Source organism: Dasypus novemcinctus, chromosome 10, assembly GCF_030445035.2.
Source record: "Dasypus novemcinctus isolate mDasNov1 chromosome 10, mDasNov1.1.hap2, whole genome shotgun sequence".
Classification (NCBI taxonomy): Eukaryota; Metazoa; Chordata; class Mammalia; order Cingulata; family Dasypodidae; genus Dasypus; species Dasypus novemcinctus.
The window spans coordinates 69,209,313-69,230,376 of record NC_080682.1 but is presented as its reverse complement, the minus strand read 5'-3'; positions in this window follow the sequence as shown (position 1 = coordinate 69,230,376).

Below are 21,064 nucleotides of genomic sequence, written 5' to 3'. Positions count from 1 at the left end.
AAGCACTCTTAAAAGATAGTATCCTATGCAACCTTGAGCAGAGGTTTGAACTTATTAAACTTTTAAGGATTTCCCTTGGGAAAGGAGGAAAAATATCTAAAGATTACTTTGGACCTCTAAGTACAACATTAAAATACATCAAGCACCAAAAATGCCCAAATTAGTCTAATGAGCAAATATTCACGGAGTAAATTTGGAGTTGAGAGAGAACTATTTAACCAGTGTGGTAAATTGAGTAATGTTCCCAACAAAGACAGGTTCAAATCCTAACCTTTGTTCCTGTGGGTATGAACTCATTTGTAAAAGGGTCATTGAAGATACTCTTAAGATGTGGTCACTCAAAATCCTCAAGCCTGAGAAGTGAACCAACATGGGGGTTGGGGCGCGGGGCTGGGAAGAATGCAACCATGGACAAAAGTAGAATTATTATTAATCTAGTAATGGAAGAACTTGTAACATTGATCAAGGCAGTGGTCACCTGAGGTTCTGAGGGAAGGAGGAAGGAAGAATAAGTAGAACAGGGGGCATTTTGGAGACATTGGAATTGTTTTACATGATATTGCAATGATGGATAGAGGCCATTAAACATTTTGTGAAAACCTATAAATTGTGTGGTGCAAGATGAAAACCAGATGTAAACTATAGACTATAGTTAGTATCAATGGTTCAGTATTTGTTCATCAATATTTGCTCATCAATGTACCGCACTCATGTAAGATGTTATTTATAGAGGAATATGTGAGAGGAGGAGGAAGTTGGGAATACAGGAATCCCCTACATTTTTTTATGTAACTTTTCTGTAACCTAAATCTTCTTTATAAATAAAGTTAAATATATATTTATATGTATATGAAATTGGAGGCCAAATTAAATCAGGGTATGCCTTAATCCAGTATGATTGGAGTCTTCATAAACAAAGGAAATCTGCACATGGAAATAGAAACCACAGAAGTAGAAAGAAAGTAACAGATCACCATGTGATAGAGGTAGAGATTGATTACCAGCAAGCCATCACCAGAATGCTATAGACTTCAGAGAAGGAATGGTATGGGATATAGCAGTTTGATATAGTTATGAATTCCAAAAATAGATATTGGAGTATGTTCGTAATCTGATCTGTTCCTGGGTGTGATTAAGTTATGATTAGGGCTTTGATTGGGCCACATCATTAGAGGAGGGGACTCACAGATACAAGGCATGGCAAAGGACAGAGTTAAGGGTTTTCTGATGTTGGGGTTTTAATGTTGGAGTTTGATGCTGAAGACTTAAGCCTGAGGAATTAAGCATGTAGAGGAAAGAGAAACAAACCCCAGAAAGAGAGGACCTGAGCCAGGAAAAGAACACAGAGGAATAGAGACAGCTCATTAGACATGGCAGAAACCCCAGGGAGAGAGACAGAGCCATTCACCCGATAGCCTACAGCTGACATTGTGGAGAAAATAGGGAAGCTGAGCCCAGAGGAACCCAGGAAGCCTGAACCCTGGCAGACATTGGCAGCCATCTTGCTCCAACATGTGAAAATAGACTTTGGTGAGGGAAGTAACTTATGCTTATGGCCAAGTATTAGTAAGCTCCTACTGATATAGTTTATAAAAACCAACCAATTTCAGGTATTTTGCATCAGCACCCATTTGGCTGACTAATACATGGTGATACTTCAATCTTGGATTTCTAGCCACCACACTGTGAACCCATTTATGTTACAGCAGTTCTGGCAAAGAAAGACACCTACCATGGATAGCCTTAGCATAAAGGAGAATTGCTATACTGAAAGTTGTACTATTTCCAAGCCTCAACAGTCCTTATTGACTTCTCTCAGGGTTAGTGTTCCATTTTCCATAAAATTCTTGATTCAATGAGAGTATGATTTCTAATAGTTTTTATTTTTAGCTAATGTTTTCTTACCATCCAGAATTCTTATAAAAATTATAAAAATACTTTCAAGTGCTACAGGAAGAAAAGATTTAAGAAATTCTGTAGTTCTACAAAAGCTTTTCCACTGGGACCTTGCCATTCGAATAGAAGTTGCAATTATCACATAGAAAGCAGTAACATTTAGAACAATTCCTGAGAAAAACCAATGAAGGCAGAAGAAAAGGAAGTGAAAATAGAGACTGAAAAGAGCAAGTGAATCTTATTTACTGCACCCAAGTATAAATTTTTATCAACTACAAACTCTTTTCTCATTGTGAAATATATTTAAGCTCTCTAAAACTTTATTTCTGTATTTGTAAAATAGAGACAGTCTCACTTTGCTAGGTTTTTTATAGTATAAACAAAACAGAAAAAAAAAACACTTATAAAAAGGTCTACTTTAGGGTCAGGAATTGTGTAGGCAATAAGTTTCATTTCTCTTCATTAATCTGGATTGCCACTTTTAACAAAAATTCCTTCATTTGAACACTCAGTGCATATTTGTTGGTTGAATGCCTTCTAAAATGTGAATTAACACCTGAATATAAGGAAGACCCAGACATAAAAACATGGTGGCAGACAGGTAAGAACTTTCCAAAATGAGGATATAACAGCAATGAGATGGGTGTGCTTGGTATATTAGAGAAACAGAAAGAAATCCTATGTACAGGAGTATAATGAGCCGGAGAAAGAGTATGGTTGTGGGGCAGTGGTATGAAAGGAGATTGAATGGGAGTAATTTATTCTAGGGGTGCTTTGGCTAGCTCCTGGTACCCTTTTCAGGAAAAGGAAAGAAAAGAAGCAAACAAAAAAGCATGCAAAAAATCCAGTTGCAAAATAACTCTTTTCCATTAGTGCTGAATTAAAACTTTAGACAAAACCCTACAAAATTAAAAGTTAGTGGTATTTTTTTTTTCCAGCTCCATTTCCCTGGCTAGACCTACTAATAAAACTTTGAATAGAAGTGATGATTGTCAAGTGAAAGACCCTTGACGTTTTCATTATTTTAGGGGAAAATCTTTTAGACTTTCACCATTAAGAATGATATTAACTGTGGGTTTTTCATAGATCCCCTTTATTAGATTGAGAATGTTCTCTTCTATTTCTAATTGGTTTAATATTTTTATCATGAAAGGGTGCTGCATTTGCCAAACAATTTTTCTGTATTGATGGAGATGATCACGTATTTTGTTTTTCCTCTTTATTATATTAACGTAGTGTATTACATTGATTGATTTTTCATGTTTAACCACACTTGCATTCATGGGATAAATCACAATTGCTCATGGTGTAAAATCCTTTAACAAATCTTGGATTTGGTTTGACAATATTTTATTGAGGATATATGCATCTATATCCATAATAAATATTGCTCTCTAGTTTCTTTTTGCATGACATCTTTGTCTGGCTTTTGTATCAAATTAATACTGGTCTCATGTAATGAGTTAGGAAATTTTCCCTCCTCTATTTTTTAAAGAGTTCAAGTACAAAATGCCAGTAAAGATTTTGGATGCTGGACTTTTCCCTATTGCAAGCTGTTTTATTACTGATTCAATAACTTTATTTGTTATAAGTCTATACAGTTCTTCTAATTATTCTTGAGCCAGTTTTGGTAGTTTGTATGTTTCTAGGAATTTGCCCATTTCATCTAGCTTATCTAATATATTGATATACAACTGTTCATAATATTCCCTTATAATCCTTTTTGTTGTGTGTTTGCTAGTAATGTCACTCTTTCATTACTAGTTTACTTTTTCAGTCTAACTAAAGGTTTGCCAATTTTGTTGATAATTTCAAACGACCAGCTTTTGGATTCATTGATTCTCTGTATTGTTTTTATATCCTCAATTTTTTGTATCTTCCTTCAGTCTTTATTTCCTTCTTTCTGCTTAATGTGGCTTATTTTGCTTTTCTTTTCCTAGCTCCATAAACTAGAAGGGTAGCTTATTGTTTGAATATCTTTCTTCTTTGTTAATGTAGGCATTTACAGGTATAAATTTCTCTCTGGGCACTGCTTTTGCTGTGTCCCATATGTTTTGGTAGGTTGTGTTTTCATTTTCTTATCTCAAAGTGTTTTCTAATTTCCTTTGTGAATTCTTCTTTGACTCACTGGTTGTTTAAGAGCAAGTTGTTTATTTTCCACATATGCAAAAGTTCTACTTTTTATCATTGATTTCTAACTTTATTCCATTGTGGTAAAAGAAAATACTTTGCAAGATTTCAATCAAACTCTGTTGCTAGATACAGATATGTTTATAATTTTCTCATAGATTTGATATGTTTACTTTATGAATAGACTCTAGTGATATATAATGCCTTTGTCCCTTGTAACATTTTTTATTACTTAAAATCTATTTTGTCTGACATCATAACTAATCCAGCTCTCTTTTGCTTATATTTGCATGGAACATCATTTGGCCTTCTTTTACGTTTAACTTATTTGTGTTCTTGAGTCTACGGTGAGTCTCCATTAAACAGCACATAGTTGGATCATGTAACTAAACAATTCTTTCATTTAATTGTTGATTTCAATCTCTTTACATTTAAAATGATTGCTAATAAGGAAGAACTACTGCAATTTGCTATTTGTTTGTTTTTTTTTTAACATATCATTTCTTTCCTTTATTTCTCCCAAACTGCCTTCTTTTGTGTTTGATTGGGTTCTTTTATCTTTTTTTTTTTTTTTTTGGTGTAGGATTTTTATTTTCTCTTCATTTCCTTTTCTGTATATATTTTTAGTTACTTTCTTAGTATTTACCCTGGAGATTACAATTAATATCCTAAATATAGAGTAATATAGTTTGAAATGATACCAGCTTAGCTTTAAAGCATAAAAAGCTCTGCTCCAGTGAAGCTCTGTCCTCCTTTATATTGCTATTAATATTTTCAAAAATATATTCCTTTATCTCTTGTGGGTCTATCAGTTTGGATTTAAAATGATTTTTATGAATTTGCCTTTTAAATCATATTGGAAATAAAATAGGTGGTACAAAACAAAAATAAAATAATACTAATTTTAATATTTACCATAGTAGTTACCTTTACAGGAGTTCATTATTTATTTGCAAGGATTTGAATTATTATCAGGTTTCCTTTCATTTCAGCCTGAAGGACATCCTCTAGCATTTCTTTTAGGACAGATATACTAGTGATAAACTCCCTTAGCTTTTATTTGTCTGGGAATGTTGTAATTTCTCTTTCAGTTTTGAAGGATAGCTTACAGATCTAGAATTGTTGATTGACATTTTTATTCCTTTGACCACTCTAAATGTGTCCTCCCACTGCCTTCTGTCCTCAAGGTTTCTGATGAGGAATGAATATTCATCTTATTTAAAAAGCCTTGTATATGATAAGTCCATTCTCTTGCAGCTTGCTAGATTCTTTCATTTTGACTTTTGACTTTTATAAGCACATGTCTTCTCTTTTTATTTGATTTTTTTTTAAATTTCTCTCCCCTTCCTCCCCCACCCCTAGTTGTCTGCTCTCTGTGTCCATTTGCTGTGTATTCTTCTGTGTCTGCTTTGTATTCTTGTCAGCAGCACCTAGAATCTGTGTCTCTTTTTGTTGCATCATCTTGCTGTGTCAGCTCTCCGTGTGGGCGGTGCCATTCCTGAGCAGGCTGCACTTTTTTCGCACTGGGCGAATCTTCTTATGGGGTGCATTCCTTGTGCATGGGGTTCCCCTACTCCAGGGGACACCCCTGCATGGCACGGCACTCCTTGTGCATATCAGGACTGTGCATGGGCAAGCACCACATGGGTCAGGAGGCCTGGGGTTTGAATCTTGGCCCTCCCATATGGTAGGCAGATGCCCTAACCATTGGGTCAAATCCACTTCCCTTTAACCATATGTCTTATTGTAGACCTCTTTGAATTTGAATTTATCCTACTTGGAGTTCATTGAGATTCTAGCATGTATCAATGTGAATTTTTATTTTCTTGTTTCTCAGCTCCAGAATTTCTGCTTAATTGCTTTTTGTAATTTATAACACCTTTTTATATTCTCTATTTGATGAAACATTGCTCTCACATTTCCCTTAAGATAATTCTTTAGACATGGCTACATTTAGCTCATTGAACATATTTTGAATAGTTAATTCAAAGGCTTTGTGTAGTAAAGCCAATCTATGGGCTTCTTCAGGCAGTTTCTACTAATTTTTTCCCCTATGTATGGGTCATCTTACCTTGTTTCTTTGTATGCCTTGTAATTTCTTGTTGAAAATTGGGCATCTTGAATATGATAGTGCAACAGTTCTGGAAATCAGATTCTCTCCCTGCCCCAGGATATTTTACTTATTTGCTTATTGTACTTATTATTTATTTTTTAGTTATTTCTGAACTAAATTCATCATGTCTGTATTGTTTTCCATGTATGCTACTGAAACATCTGCTTCCTTAGTTTATTGGTTAGCTATTTATTAGCCAAATATTTTCTAAATTCTTGGGACCAAAAAAAAATCTTTGAATCTTTGACAATGGGCTCTGTGTACATATTGAGTCATGCCTTCAACTGATTATGTTAAAACTGTGCCTTAACCTTAACTCTCTGCTTCTATAGAGCCTCAGGTTCTGCATTAGGTAATGGCTTAGGATCTTCACAAGTCTTTCCTGAGTTTTCACAGTGCCCTAAGTATTTGTGTAACCTTCCAGATTCTCAGGCATATGTGAGATCTTTTCAAAGCACTTATGGATATGTCATTCCCTAACTGTGGCAGTTTGAGTCTTTTGCTGACCCCAGAAAATCCTGTTCTTAAAGCTAATCCATTCCCTGAAAATATAAACCTATTACAGATGGAAGTTGTTGTTGTTGTTGTTGTTTTTCAGTTGGATTCAATTAAGGGACCTTCCTTTTGATTAGATTACTGTAGTAGGGCATGGTATAGGCTGAGTCTTAATCCTCGTACTGGAGTCCTTTATATATGGAGGAATAAAAAGTGCAGACACAAAGAGGAACTGAGAAGTCTCCAGAAGTTTAAATCAATGAAACCAAGAGAGAGAGAAAAGCCACAGATGGAGTAGCTCAAAGCTGAAAGCAGCAAGACCCAGAGGAGAGAGAAGAGCAGACGCTGCCAGGTGACTCATCACTCATAGCTGCTGCTTGGATAGAACCCATATGTTGATGATGCCACAATGTGCCTGATTGCCCACATCTGCAGCTTGAGGAGAAAGTATCTTCTGATACTGATGATGTCTTGATTTGGACACTTTTATGGCCTCATAACTGTAAACTCATAAGTAAATATATCCCCATTATAAAAGCTAACCCTTTTCTGTCATATGGCTCCCAGAAGCCTTTAGCAAACTAAAACATCAAACTTTTCTTACCAAGCTGCCTTTTGAACCAGTCTTCTAGGACTCACCAGTCTCATCACAACATGCAATTTCAATTCTTTATGCATGAGGCTTATTTTGCTGCCTTCGTACTGGGGAAAAGAGTTGAAATTTACATGGCTTTCCCTGAACTGCAGAGTGGGAAATGGGACTGGAGCAAGTTAAAATGTCATAAAATTCACTGTTCTTACCAAAAGCAAATATTTTTGTTGAATAAACACCCTGCAGACAGTTCCATAGTTCTAAAAAAACAGTTGAATCTGAGGGTTTTTGTAAGTTTTTCATTGCATTTATGGAGAAGCAGAATATGGAATATCTTTACTCCACCAACTGTGTAGATATCATCTAAATATTAAAGCAATAAATATAAAATTGTAAAATGATTATATGTAAGTCTACCACCATTCTATTTCCAATGTTGGCTACTATAGTAGATACTAAATTAGTTCAACCCATGTGCATTGTCTCTCATATATCTTGTGAACAGAGTTTATTTTTTAGATGAAGCAATTTTCCCAACTAAAATCTTTATTTCACAGTTGGAAGTGATGGTTTGACACAGATCTAACTGATACACTGGAAAAACTTTTTTTTTGTGGAATTGTAGGAAATCATTTGCTTTCCTGATGAAAAGAGGTAGAAGTAATTGCTCCCCTCTCCATACTCCACTTACTTATTCCTTTGACATAGATATGACATAGACATCTTGCAACCATAAGCCTAAATGCAAGAGAGCAAAAATTGAAAGCTTAAAATGGCAAGGCTTTAAGATACAAAAACCTGAGCCTCAGATGGAACCACTGAACAAGGGATGCAATGCTGGTAACAAAACACCTCCTGACTTTTTATGATGAGAAAATTATACCCCTAAGTGTTAAGCCACTGATGGTTGGGGTTTCTGTCACCTTCAAATAAATACATTCCTATTTGCTATAACCATCTGATGCTTCCGTTGGAAATCAAATATGAAATATTCAGTTTACTCTTGTTTCTTTTTTTGTTGGTACTTCTGTATTGTTGCTGTACTACATTTGGCTCAATCTAGTTACTCTGAGATTAATGACAATAAATAGGAGGGGCCTATATTCAATGAGTCTTTTTTATGTGCCTGGCCTGGATAAGAACTTAAAGCCAGACTTCATTCATTTATCCCAGCAACCTCATGATTAGAGCACTATTATGATTCATATTTTATAGAGAAGATGTGTGGTTCAAAATTTTGAAGCAATTAATCCAAGGTAATACTACTAATGCGTTCCGAATGTAGATTTGAACCCAGGTTTGTCTTGCCATTGCTTTTAACTTCTATGCAGTGCCACCTTTTAGAATGAATGTGTCATTTTATAACACCAAGTGTAATGGACCAAAATGTTTCAGTTTAATGTAGGAACCCTGATTAATTGAAAAAGGGAGGATTAGGGTAGAAAGATACTCTCTTAGACGATGTATATGCTTATGTATATTTTTAAGTTCATTGTTTATATTAAGTTCTATAGTTACTATATAATGGTTGTTTAATACTCTCTTTGAAAATAGTTTGAATGGCAGTTACAACCAAAGCGCCAAAATTTAGCCCTATTGGAATTGAATGTAGCCAAGTGATGCATGTTTAAAATGTTTTGGAAAGTTACTTCAAAGGATACACTAACACTTTGTGAAGAGACCAATTATTGGGCACCTTGCTAATTATATATATGTTGAACATAATGTGTTTCTTTTTGTTTTGAAACTTAATTTGTGAAAACATCTGAAAACACTAATTGCAACAGTCATTTGTTCTTTGTGCATTAGAGCCCCTCCCATTCACCTACCCCAGGTGCTCTGGCCTAATTTTAGGGTCTTGTGTACTTAAGAATGCCAGGCCAATTTGCATTTCAAAGAAATATAAGTGGCTTCAGTCCTACCTGTTCAACTCCTTATAATTATGCAAATAATAATTTGATAGTAGGTAATTATACAAATGAATTAATTGGCTTTCAATATATTCAAGAGAACTATATTTTTCATCTTCAATGAAAAGACGATGACCTAACAGCACTTCTGTGTGTGCTCTCTCTCTCTTACTCCCTCTTTGAACAAATGCTTTGAAAGCATGTTTTCTTCTCTCATTATGAAACTGGCAATAGGTAGGCAAATAGTAAACAAACAATACACATCACAAATCACATTCTGCAGAATGCCAGCATGCTTAACAACAGCTAGAATGGTACATAAAGAAGCATGGAACATGAAAACACTTCTGTAAGCAGAGTTAGACCAATAAAAGACAAGGAAGAAAAAATAGAAAGGGAATTAGAATTAGAGGCATGGAAACTGACTTTCATTAAATGTTCATTCCTTCTAAATCTTTGGTCCAAAAGAAATAGATATATGCTGAATTGTTTGTTTGTTTTGGGGAAATTGTTTTGGTTTTCTTAGAAAAGCTTTGGCAAAATCTGCAGTTTTTATTCTTATGGTTAAACAAGAATGAAACAAATAAGCAAGAATGAAACAAATAAGAGGCAATACTAGATGCTTTCATTTTCTTAAAATCGCCTTGATGATGTAAAGAGGTCCTATTTACAGGGTGATAGACTATGAGAATATGTTTCAATATTCTCTCAAGGTCATACGACCAGAAAAAGAAGCTAGAATTCATTTTAAGTGCTGGCTGATGTCAATGCTCATTCTCTTTCACCTGAGACATTATAAAAATATTATAAAACATTTGAAGATGTCATACAAATTTTTCTACGTTAGTTATGGTAGAGTAAATATCTATTTGAATTGGCTTTTTTAACTTGATCATATGGTATTTGCTAAGTCCCTCTTTGATAAGATATTCAAGAAGAAAACGTTTATATTACTTCTTGTACATATTCACAACCTTAAATATATAAACAAAGAAACAATGCATAGCATAAAGAAAAACCATAAAACCAATTTTGATTAGGCACTATATTTTTGTGTGTGTGTGCTAACCAGAGATGGACTAAATATTGACTATTCAGTGGAAATAGAAATCGACTTTGTAGTTGTGAAGAATTTAATTGGATGGAATAGAAGAGGGAAGTCGATGTCCCATGGAAGGTGATTCTTTTATTCAAGAGAGGTTCCTCAGCATTTTAAAAATATGGTACATAATTTCATACTTTTATCTTGAATGTCTTTTGTTTATGTGAACTTAGAAATATGTAGATAAACACATGCTCCATTAAATTGTTGTAGGCTTTCACCTGCAGAGAGAAAATTGGTTTGAGGGGAGGCATTATGGAATCAAAATCACAACACAGTGTGAAAGTTGACAAGAACACAGGCTTTAAATTTGATTAGATTTAAATTCCACTTTTACCACTAGTTGATTTTCTCACCAAAAGGAGATTACTTGGTATTCTCAGAGTCAGTTTCTATTATATGTAAAATAAGAGTAATAAAACCTATTATTGAGGAATAAATTAGATGACAAAAAATTAACTTTCAACACAAAGAGCTAAAACTCCTAAATATACCCAATGTATTAATATAATATTTGATAGCTTTGAGTGTTTCTGTTTCTTTACTTTAGGTGAGACGTTCATAGAGGAAAATATATGTATATTTCTTCTGTTTTGTGCAAACTGCTCCTTCACTATTTTGAGAAATTAGGGAAAATATTGGAGGATTATCAGCCTTTGGAATACAGAAAATCTAGGATATTTATAATCCTGCTTCATGACATTCACTGTTTCATGATAAGAGCTATTCTAATGAAAGAATTTATCAAGAAATGTATATGTTAACATAACCAAGTAGTCCACCTGTCTTCTATTATGTGTTAGTTTTCTGCAATCTAGTGTTTGTTGATTTGGTTGTCTCAAAACCTGGCATGAGTGTTAATGTTGCATATCCAACTGGGCTTCAGAGTCTTGTCTGCAAATAAACAAGCTACCATTTTAGCTCTTCCTCCCAGCAGCTCCGATAGATTTTAGGTAACAGTGCATAAAAAGCGAGTTGTTAATAGGGTGTGGGGAATGGCACATTCTTTTGATGCAGCGTGCATATGAGGAGGACTGTCGATGAGGCAAATACCCTTCAATGCACAATTGTAAACAGCATCCAAATAGGCTTTACTGAAAGCAAACTGTGGGGAGCTCCCATCATGCTGTTTTTACAGCTCTTATCTGAAAGTTCCAACAAAATGGTGTGTGAGCATTCTCAGCTGCCAAGCAAGTAACACAACAGAAACACAAGGCAGAGCCAAGAAATATTTACCCAAGCAGCACAATTGGAGTGTTCATCAGAAGGCCGAATTTCTGGTGAAGTGCTTGGAGAGTTGCAGACACATTGCAATACCTTCAAAAGAATAGCTAAGGAAGAAATCGTTTCACCTAAGACAATCAATTTAGAAACAGGAGAAGTGGGAATATTTACTACAGAAGTGATTTTTAGCCATGGAAAGAAAATGTGAAAACTGCATATTTGGAAGCTGTATGAAATCGAAGAGTAATTAGAATTTGTTCTATGTGGTCCCAGAATCACCTGTCAAGAAGGATGACAATTTGTAGGAATCAATAAGACATTCTAATAATTAGAACTATTTCAAATCAAATCCTGTAGCTACGGGAAACAAAGATGTCCCCATCACTAAAACTATTTGTGAAAGGGCAACAACAAACATTTTTTAGGGACAATTTAGTCTTAGATGAGACTCTTCCAATAATGAGTCAATAAATAGTCAATTAAAGGTAAAATAAGGACAATGTACCTAGTTCACCTGCTTTTGTTTACCTTAAACAATAATTTCTGAAGGTCCAGGATCACTTGACCCACCTTGTTACTGATTTATCCATCAGTATTTGCAGATGATTGGAATGATGTATTTGTGTATTTGGCATTAGGTAGAAAAAGGACTTTACATAAGATCAAAATTTCCCTGCAGTCAGTGGGAAAATTGACCATTCCCTATCGCCATTCACATTAGGTACACAGCTGCATTGTTTCATTTATTGGGAAGAATACATCGTATGTTAAGTCTGGGGTAATAATGATGTCTTATATTATAAAGCAATGAAACTTTCCTTACCCACTTCCAATCACCCAAATATCTTGATTTCAATCCTGAAATTACTCTAAAACTTTCAGAATCCCTTCCCTTTTCTCCATCACAATTGTTAATTGTCATAGCCTGAAAAATGGTTCCCAAAGATATCAGGTCCTAATCTCTAGAAACTGTAAACACTATCTCCTATGGAAAAAGTATCTTTGAAAATGTGATTTAATTTAGGATTTCAAGCTGTGGAGTTTATCCAGACCTAAATGAAATCATATGTATCCTTTTGAGGCAGAGGGAGATGTGCTACAAACCAAAGAGGAAAGGTAAATGATTATATGGAGGCATATATTAGAGTGCTATGATCACAAGTTAAGGAATGCTGGCAGTCACCAGAATCTGGAATCTCTAAAGGAAGCATGGCCCTGATGACGTTTGATTTCAGTCCAGTGAAAATGATTTCAGGCTTCTGGAGTCCAGAACCATGAGAGAATAAATTTCTGTTGTTTTAAGTCACAATTTTTGTGATAATTTGTCATAGTAGCCCCAGGAAACTTATACCAACTCTCATAATTTAGGTTCTCATCCTCTATGGTCTGCAATTTTACAACAGAGTACTGAACATTTTCCCTGCCTCACATCATATCCAACTTATTAGATTTTTCACTCTGCATCTCAAGGAGCTTATATAAATTTAAATATCACAGCCCTACACAAATCTGTTCAATGGCTTCACATTTTCTGCACATGGTTTGGAAAATTTCCAAAATCTTATGTGAAACCCCAATATTTGAAAAATAATGATGTATTTCCATTAAATTAAAATTTCGTATATCACAAAATGTCAACATTTACTTATTATAAATCCAATTATTAATGTATTTTAAAGCCAATTTGATTTTAACAATATTTATAAATTGGCAATTTTAGATAATTGTCACATTTTATTATAATTTACTAATCTGCTTTAATTTGGTTATTCACTATCAAGAAATCCTTGATTCTCAGCCATTATGAATCACATTCTACTTATAAAATGGAAACATACTCTAATCATAAATGATTATGAAGTGTAACACTTATGTAATTTCTAAACTTGCAATGCTACAGTTTCTAATCAAAAATTATTATGAAGGATAGCACTTATGTAATTTCTAAACTTGCAATGGGTCAGAAGCTTAAAAACAGAGATAACATGCCATTTTATCACTCAGAGTTGAGATACTAAATATAAGTTTTTCATTTCCTGGAATTAGTAAATTTTCCATTTAGAGTTAGTATATAAGTAGATTCTTATCAATGGTAATTTATTTTACAGGTTGAGTATTCTTTCAAATATACCTTCTAATATTTTGACATGTCCAACATCATTAAAAAAATCTCAAATACTGCATTGCTTATCTTTTTAATTAATACACCCAAAACTGTGAAAGTCCAATTGTTTAGCCTAATTTTCATTTCAATTTTCTCATTGACTTCTGAACCCTTGAACAAGGTGATAGCTTTGCAGTACTGTATAGTCAACCTCAGTTAGTTGGTTAAAAATATAATAAGAGTATGCAAATTGGTATAATCATGTTGTATCAGATAAGTATTTAAATAATTGATTTTCTTTGTCATGAAAAAAAATAGCAATTTCTTGTCTCATCAGAAAAATTTGTACCAGAATCTTCTCTAATGACAATTGATGAATTTCAGTTTGAAAAGGACATCCTCCAAATCATTTCCCATTTCATTAAAAATAAATTTGGAAAGCCAGCAAATAAAAAATATAGTAAATTTGCATCTTTGTCATTATTTAGCATGTTTTTTTAAAATGCTGGCATTACTTTGTTTACTAATGCTTAGCTACAGACCATCTCATGACTTTGTGAGCACATTTTAATAAATGCTTTAATATGAGCTGGCATTCCTTAAATTGACTGCCATTGCTTTTACATCATTGATACAATTATCCTAATTTTTCTTCCTAACTTAGTTAATTGTGTACTAAAAACTTATCGAAATATGTAGTAATGTTTTCTTTGTTGCATATGTACCATACCATATGAAATAAAAAGCATCTAAACTCTCATGCATATAAACTGGAAATATTTTTTACAAATTGCATTTTCCAACTATTTCATCAAGTATAATAGATGTACAAATCAATTCATTCGGTCTTTGTGAGAAGCAGCATCCAATCCAACTCACTACTACCTTTCTATTTTTTGTCATAACTCATTTACTTCATAGATTCTATGAATTTAATTTTTGCCTACTTGTATATTGTCTATCTCTCCCTCTAGAATGTAAGACTATGTGTCTAAATTTCTGTTGTATACTCTGGATCAAGAAAAGTTCTATGCTCATAAAAGCTACTCAATATTAATTTTTGGAAGAATTATTGATTGTATATTCTTGATTTCTTCTTTGAACTAAATGATACCAATTCTATTCTTATGATGACTTACTTTTCCATAGTACTTGCAGCAATGTCAGCATCATAATGTCTATTTAATGAATATTTCCTTCTGAAGATGTATGTTTCTTCATTACAAATGTGATTTTACATTGTTAGATTAACTTTTCACTGCATAATTACTATGATAAGGCTAAATAATTGAATTTAGGTTGAAAGAAACAAAGATTTATTTTTTGCTCATTATGTTTGGTTTCAATGTAATGTATCTTGGCAAGACCATATAATAATCTTGCAAAATTTCGATATACAATTTTACCTTATAGACTTGGGCACAATATAATAATACACCCAAACAATAATAATCTTGATTTCCTTATATCTTTTTGTGATGGTTTATGACTGTGATTACAGGCTGTAATCAGCATAAAACAGAAAAAGTAAAATCCAGTGCCCTTTCTTATGAAAGAGTAGGGCCTAGTTCCCCAAACTGTATCAGGGATACAGTGGAATATAACTCTTATGCTGTGGAGAACATTTAATGAGACATTTAATGAAATATCATAGGAAAAAAAATGAACTATTTCCTCCAATACAGGCTTCATGGAGTCCAGTTGAGCTTGCTCTTCCCGAGTTATAGTCAGATACAAAGACATGGACACTAAGATCCATCGTCAGTGAGGAAGACAAGCAAGCTCAGGTAAGGTGGAACTGTCGTGTGGAGGATACCCACAAAATACAGTAGAGAAAACATTATATTGAATGTATAAATAAAGATAGACATTATGTAGACAAACAGACTAAAGAGAAAACAAATAAAACGAGTGAAGTTTACATGTAGAAGAGAGATGAGGAAAAAAAAAAGCACATAATTAAATTCCTAAGAAAAGAATAAAAATTAACATACACACATGAATTGCTATGGGAAAATTTACTGAAAAAAATATTTCAATATAACTGTATCTGAAAGATGTGAAGATAAAACAATAAAAGGGTATTAAAATTGGAGACTGCAGAATTAAAGTTACAAATTGATGACCAGAAAAAATCCATCAAAAACTAATATATAAATTAAAATTTAAATAGAGCAGGGAATTCATGATTGAAATCAAGTTTGTTCTGTAGAGGAAAAGTTTGATATTTCATTATACGAAGAAAACTATGTCACACCAAGCAATGGAAAGAGGATCAAAGATAGGAACATCCAAAATGCTTCAATATAAATATAATGAATAAATGTTAATATTAAAAAGAATTCAAAAATTTGTTGAGGTTAAAGATGGTTCCCTGAAAGAAACTAGAATAAGTAGATTTAAAGGACCAATCATGCATCAGAGGAAAAAACAATGATCCATAATGTAAAATATGATATGATACTCTTATTATTTTATTGAAAGTCAATGACAAAGTACAAAGTATATATAGAGATCCAAAGTGTTAAAATTTATCACCTTTTAGGAGGAAAACAACGTTGTTGGCATCTCATTTCCAAATTAGAAATGTGTAATCTCTATAAATAGTGGAACAATATAAAACATTCTGAGTGAACCCAAAAGTATATCCTGATAATACTAGACCAAGATCAATTATAGTTCTTATATAAAGACAACAAAGGTGCTTTTGTAAACCTGAAAACAAACTTCAGAATCTACTTGGTGATAAAATCAAGCCAATTGATGAAATTACTAATGTGACAGTCAGGACAGAAACAAGAGGACCAATTTCTTGAAATCTGAGGGAAAGTGTGACCCCAGAATTGTATACCTAGTGCACTGATCAAGTATAATGGAAGCTGTTAACTCAAGCACTGCAGTTCCTGTGATCCCTCCTTATGGGTGCTGAGGACAAAGGCTATGGTTAAGAACTTGGTTTTTACAAATATTTGCGTGAATAATTAATTCATCTACATATGGCACTAAGATAAAGCTACTATTAGAAATTTATGTTTATAGAAGAAAATATGAATTACCTAAACCTTGATAGTTTGAAGTAATAGATTCACACACGAGGAGGCTGGGAGAAGGGAAAATGGGTTGTATTATTTTAGAACTTGAGGAAAAAAAATGATTTGGATAAATAAAATAAAGGTAGTATAAAGATAAAATATAATAACATAAAATTAATTTCTCTTATTGGAAATTTTACTCATTTATAATGTAATAATATATCATTATTTTACTAACTGAATATTTCTTTCATGGAAGTTTAATGGTATGGAACAAAATCAACAACACTTTAACCATATGGCTTATGCTATTTTTTAACTTTTGGACGTTCTTTTTGGATTTCAGTACTCTCATTGACGTGCTTCGTTTTCAGCATTTTATCTCAAGGATAATGTTTCTTATCATTATTATCTCATCATTTCTGACATACTTTCTGTACTGAAATTTCATTTCCCTTTACCCTATCATTTGCAACTCATTTTCTCAGTCAAATTCTGGAAAAAAACACTTCCACCATTTCTACATCAGTTTTTCCTTCCTTATTACTCTGTGGTCCAAGTGCTGTGAATCTCCCTCACTCCTGACACTCTAACAAAGAATGAGATGCTTTAAGACCACTTACCAAACTAAATACCCTCATTTTACTTGATGTTCATTGAGGTTGTATCTTTTTAACTTTCTGTTTCCTAGATTTTGCTTCAAACCATTTATTTTCTAAGAATCAACTCTTGGGTGATGTCGTAGTTTCCTAGGACTTCTGTAAGGAAGCACCGTAAACTGGGTGGCTTCAAAGAACAGAATTTGTTTCACAGTTCTGGAGGCAAGAAGTGTCAGATTTTTAGAGGAGAATACTTCCCTGCCTTTCCCTAGTTTTTGGTGGTTTCACTGTAATCCTTGGGCTTCAATCTCTGCTTCTATCATCACGTGTTCTCCCTTGTGTTTTTCTATCTGTCCCATTTTCCCCTTCTTTAAGGAAATTTACAAGTCATATTGGATTAGAGCCTACCAAATCCAGTTTAACCTCATTTTTAATTTACACATCTTTGATGATCCTATTTCAAAATAGGGTCACATTTATGGGACCTACGTTACAACTTGAGCTATTTTTTTTAGGAGAAACAACGCATAAAAGGAATGCTATCTTTTCAGTATATATCACTCATCTTCTCTAAGGAAATGACCTCTGAATTATTATTCCAGTCCTCAACTCTTGGCTCCAAATCTATGTTGACTCCTGATGCAAAGGCCTCTATTTAAATGTATGTCAGCTCCAATTCAGCTTGCCAGAGCTGAAAATAACTTGCATTGGTAAACTTGCAACCCTGTTTCACTTCTTTATTTCTTTCAGTAGTATTCTTCCAACTACCCAGGAATGAAACTTGATAAATTTTACTCTTTAAACACTTTTATCTACCCTAAAACAAAAGTATTTCTTTGTATATATTATTCTTCAACTTAATATTCTCATGTCTAATTCTATTAATACTACTACTCACTGCCCCTTATCTAGATATTGAAATGCTAAAAATAATCACTTAGTCACCTAGGTCTCTTTCTCCAATCTAGATAATATATGATATAGGAAGTACTTACTAGCCTATGAGTTCTAATATGCACGTGACCTTGATAAATGCTGTCAAGTATTTATCCCCCTCCCAATAGTAATCATTTCCATATATTTATTTACATGGACATCACAATACTTCCTGGAAAATAAATGTATGAACTGTGACAACACATGGCTTAGATTTTGTATTGGTTTTCTATTACTGTGGTAACAATTTAGGAAAAATTTAGCAGCTTAAAACAACATACATCTATTACCTCACAGTTCAGATTGGTTTTCTGCCCCAGGTTTCACAAGGCCAAAATCAAGGTGTGGGCCAGCTGGGCTCTTATTGGTAGGTTCTGAAAAGAATCCACTTCCAAGCTTATTCAGGGGTTTGCTGAATCTACTTCTTCGGTGTTTTAAAATTGAAGTCCCTCTTCTTGCTGGCAGTAGGGCAGGGGCCTTTCTCAGCTTCTAGAGTCTGCCCCTAGCTTGACACCCACTTCATTTTCAAAACCAGCAATAGCAGGTCAAATTGTTGTCATTCTTTACATCTCTCTGAACTCACCTCCTGCTTCATCTCTCCAGCAGCAGAGGATTCTCTGCCTTTAATGCCCCATGTGACCAGTCTGGGCCCATGCAAATAATTGAGAATGATTGCCGTATTTTAAGATCTATGACCTTAATTATATCTGCAAAATCCCTTTTGACAGGTAACATAACCTATTTCTATGTTCTGGGAATTAAGACATATGTATCTTTGGGGGAAGGGAGGTGTGCATCATTCTGCCTATCACAGACATATTCAGGTATATGTAAAGCTAATATGTAAATGGAACTTCAAATCCTCTGGGACAGATGCACCATGGAAGAAAAATTCAGAAACTGAGGACAGTATAAGCGCTACAGATCAGAGAGGAGAAAATTTTTTTTGAGAACTCTGAGGACACTGGTAATTGAACACGCAAGGGTTTGGATAATAAAATAAAAGCAATATGCTTCTAAAATGTCTTGGCCCATAAATTTGGGTGAGCAAGAAATTTAATTTTTCCTTAATCTAACCCTCCAACCATTTTCTTTTAAGACATGGAAAAAAGTCTTTTCATTCTTTCATGGGTAATTCCACTAGGACCCAGTAAGGATCTCAAGGGTATTAAAAGAACAAAAACCTAGACTGGCTATAAATGATGACCAGGAAGGATATGCTTTCCACTTTGCAAAAATCTTTCCCTAAGACAATGGAGGACAAAACCAATTTTCCTTTTAAAATTGCAAATATAAACTTAATTTAATATCTTGCCTTAGCTGTTCCTAGTAGATCTTTACAACCAGCAAAAAATGCATTCCCTAGCCTGATGCCTTTATTCCCCTGTAAGCACATGTCAGGAGTTGCTAGGTAAGAACCAGGTTCTGCAGAAGAGTCAATTCCACAGAAACGGCAAAGCCTTGCACAGTAGGTGGTATTTTCCCCACATGCCAAAATTTCTGCCCTGGAACCACCTGAGTATCCACACCAGGAATATTTCTTGCCTACCCCATTGATGATGCAACTTTACTTCAAAACTATCCTTTCTATAAGCCCTGATTCAATCACAGCTCCTTCAGAGCATTTTATAGGTCTAGATGCAGCTCCCATAACAGGATGGATAGCAGGGAATGACTTTGACTTAAAGGCATCCCTGGTAAGAATTGAATTTCCAATTTTGAATGGCCTCTGGCCTGGTTCACCAATCTGACTCCACACCCATATTCTATTTATCCATAAAGTTCTTGTCACTGAAACATGATTTGTTCTAAATGCCTGAAGACCTTAAAGGCTGAACTCCTCAATTATAGCATTATTTTGTACTAGACTTTCACCAGTATTCATGGATTCATTCTCCATCCGTTTCCTGGAGAAGATAATTTTCATTATAAACAAAAAGGTCTCCCTCAGAGCCTGCTCCAACATATATCTTAAGATTTGTGTAGTAATTCCAGTTTTGGGGAAATGGGCCCCCTGGACAATTGTAGGTCCTTCTCTTCAGTAATAAGATAACTTCTGGTTCAGTAATTGAGAATCTTAAAGCGATTCTTTTCTCTTTTTATCCCCACCCCCCACCCCCTCCTTTGTGGCTTGCTTGCAGTCTGCTCTCTGTGTCTATTCACTGTGCATTCTTCTGTGTGTCTGTGTTTATTTATTTTATTTATCTGCCCCCCGCGCCGCCCCAGGCCCTCTGCAGCTCGCTTGTTGTCTGCTCTCTGTGTCCATTCGCTGCATGCTCTTCTGTGTTTTTATTTGTCTCCCTTTTTTTGTTACATCACCTTGCTGAGTCGACTCCCATGGTGCTCCTGGGCCGGGAGGCATTCCATGGCGCTTGCAGGTGAGTCTGCCTTCGTAGATGGGAGCCCAACTGATTGAGCCGCAGCCACTTCCCCTTAAAGAGATTCTTAACCTTCATCTATTATAACCTGACCATTATAGATATCTTCTCAGGGATCAGAGACCAATTAATCTTTGCAGAAAACTTGATTGCATTTTTCTGCTTTTTTTGTTTCTAATGAGCTAATGAGTACCTCATAGCTATCCAGAACTTGTAAGGTTTTCTGGGGGAAAATGTCATTTTTCTTTCCTTGTGGTTAAGCCGATATACGTTCTTATAGTTAATTTCAGTGGTTAATAATCACCTTCCATCTTACGAATTACCTAGATTTTATATAAATTCCTACTTTTTCTATTATAAACATGAGTATGTTCAATATTCTTATAGCTATTTCCTCAAGATAAATTCAGGTTTTATTAAGATAAATTCTCAGAAATCATAGTGTGAAAATACACACATTTTTATAGCATTTAATATATATTACTAAATGGTTCTCCAAAAGCTTAAACCAAGCTTAACTTCCAACAACCAGTTTTAAAAGTGGCATTTTTCC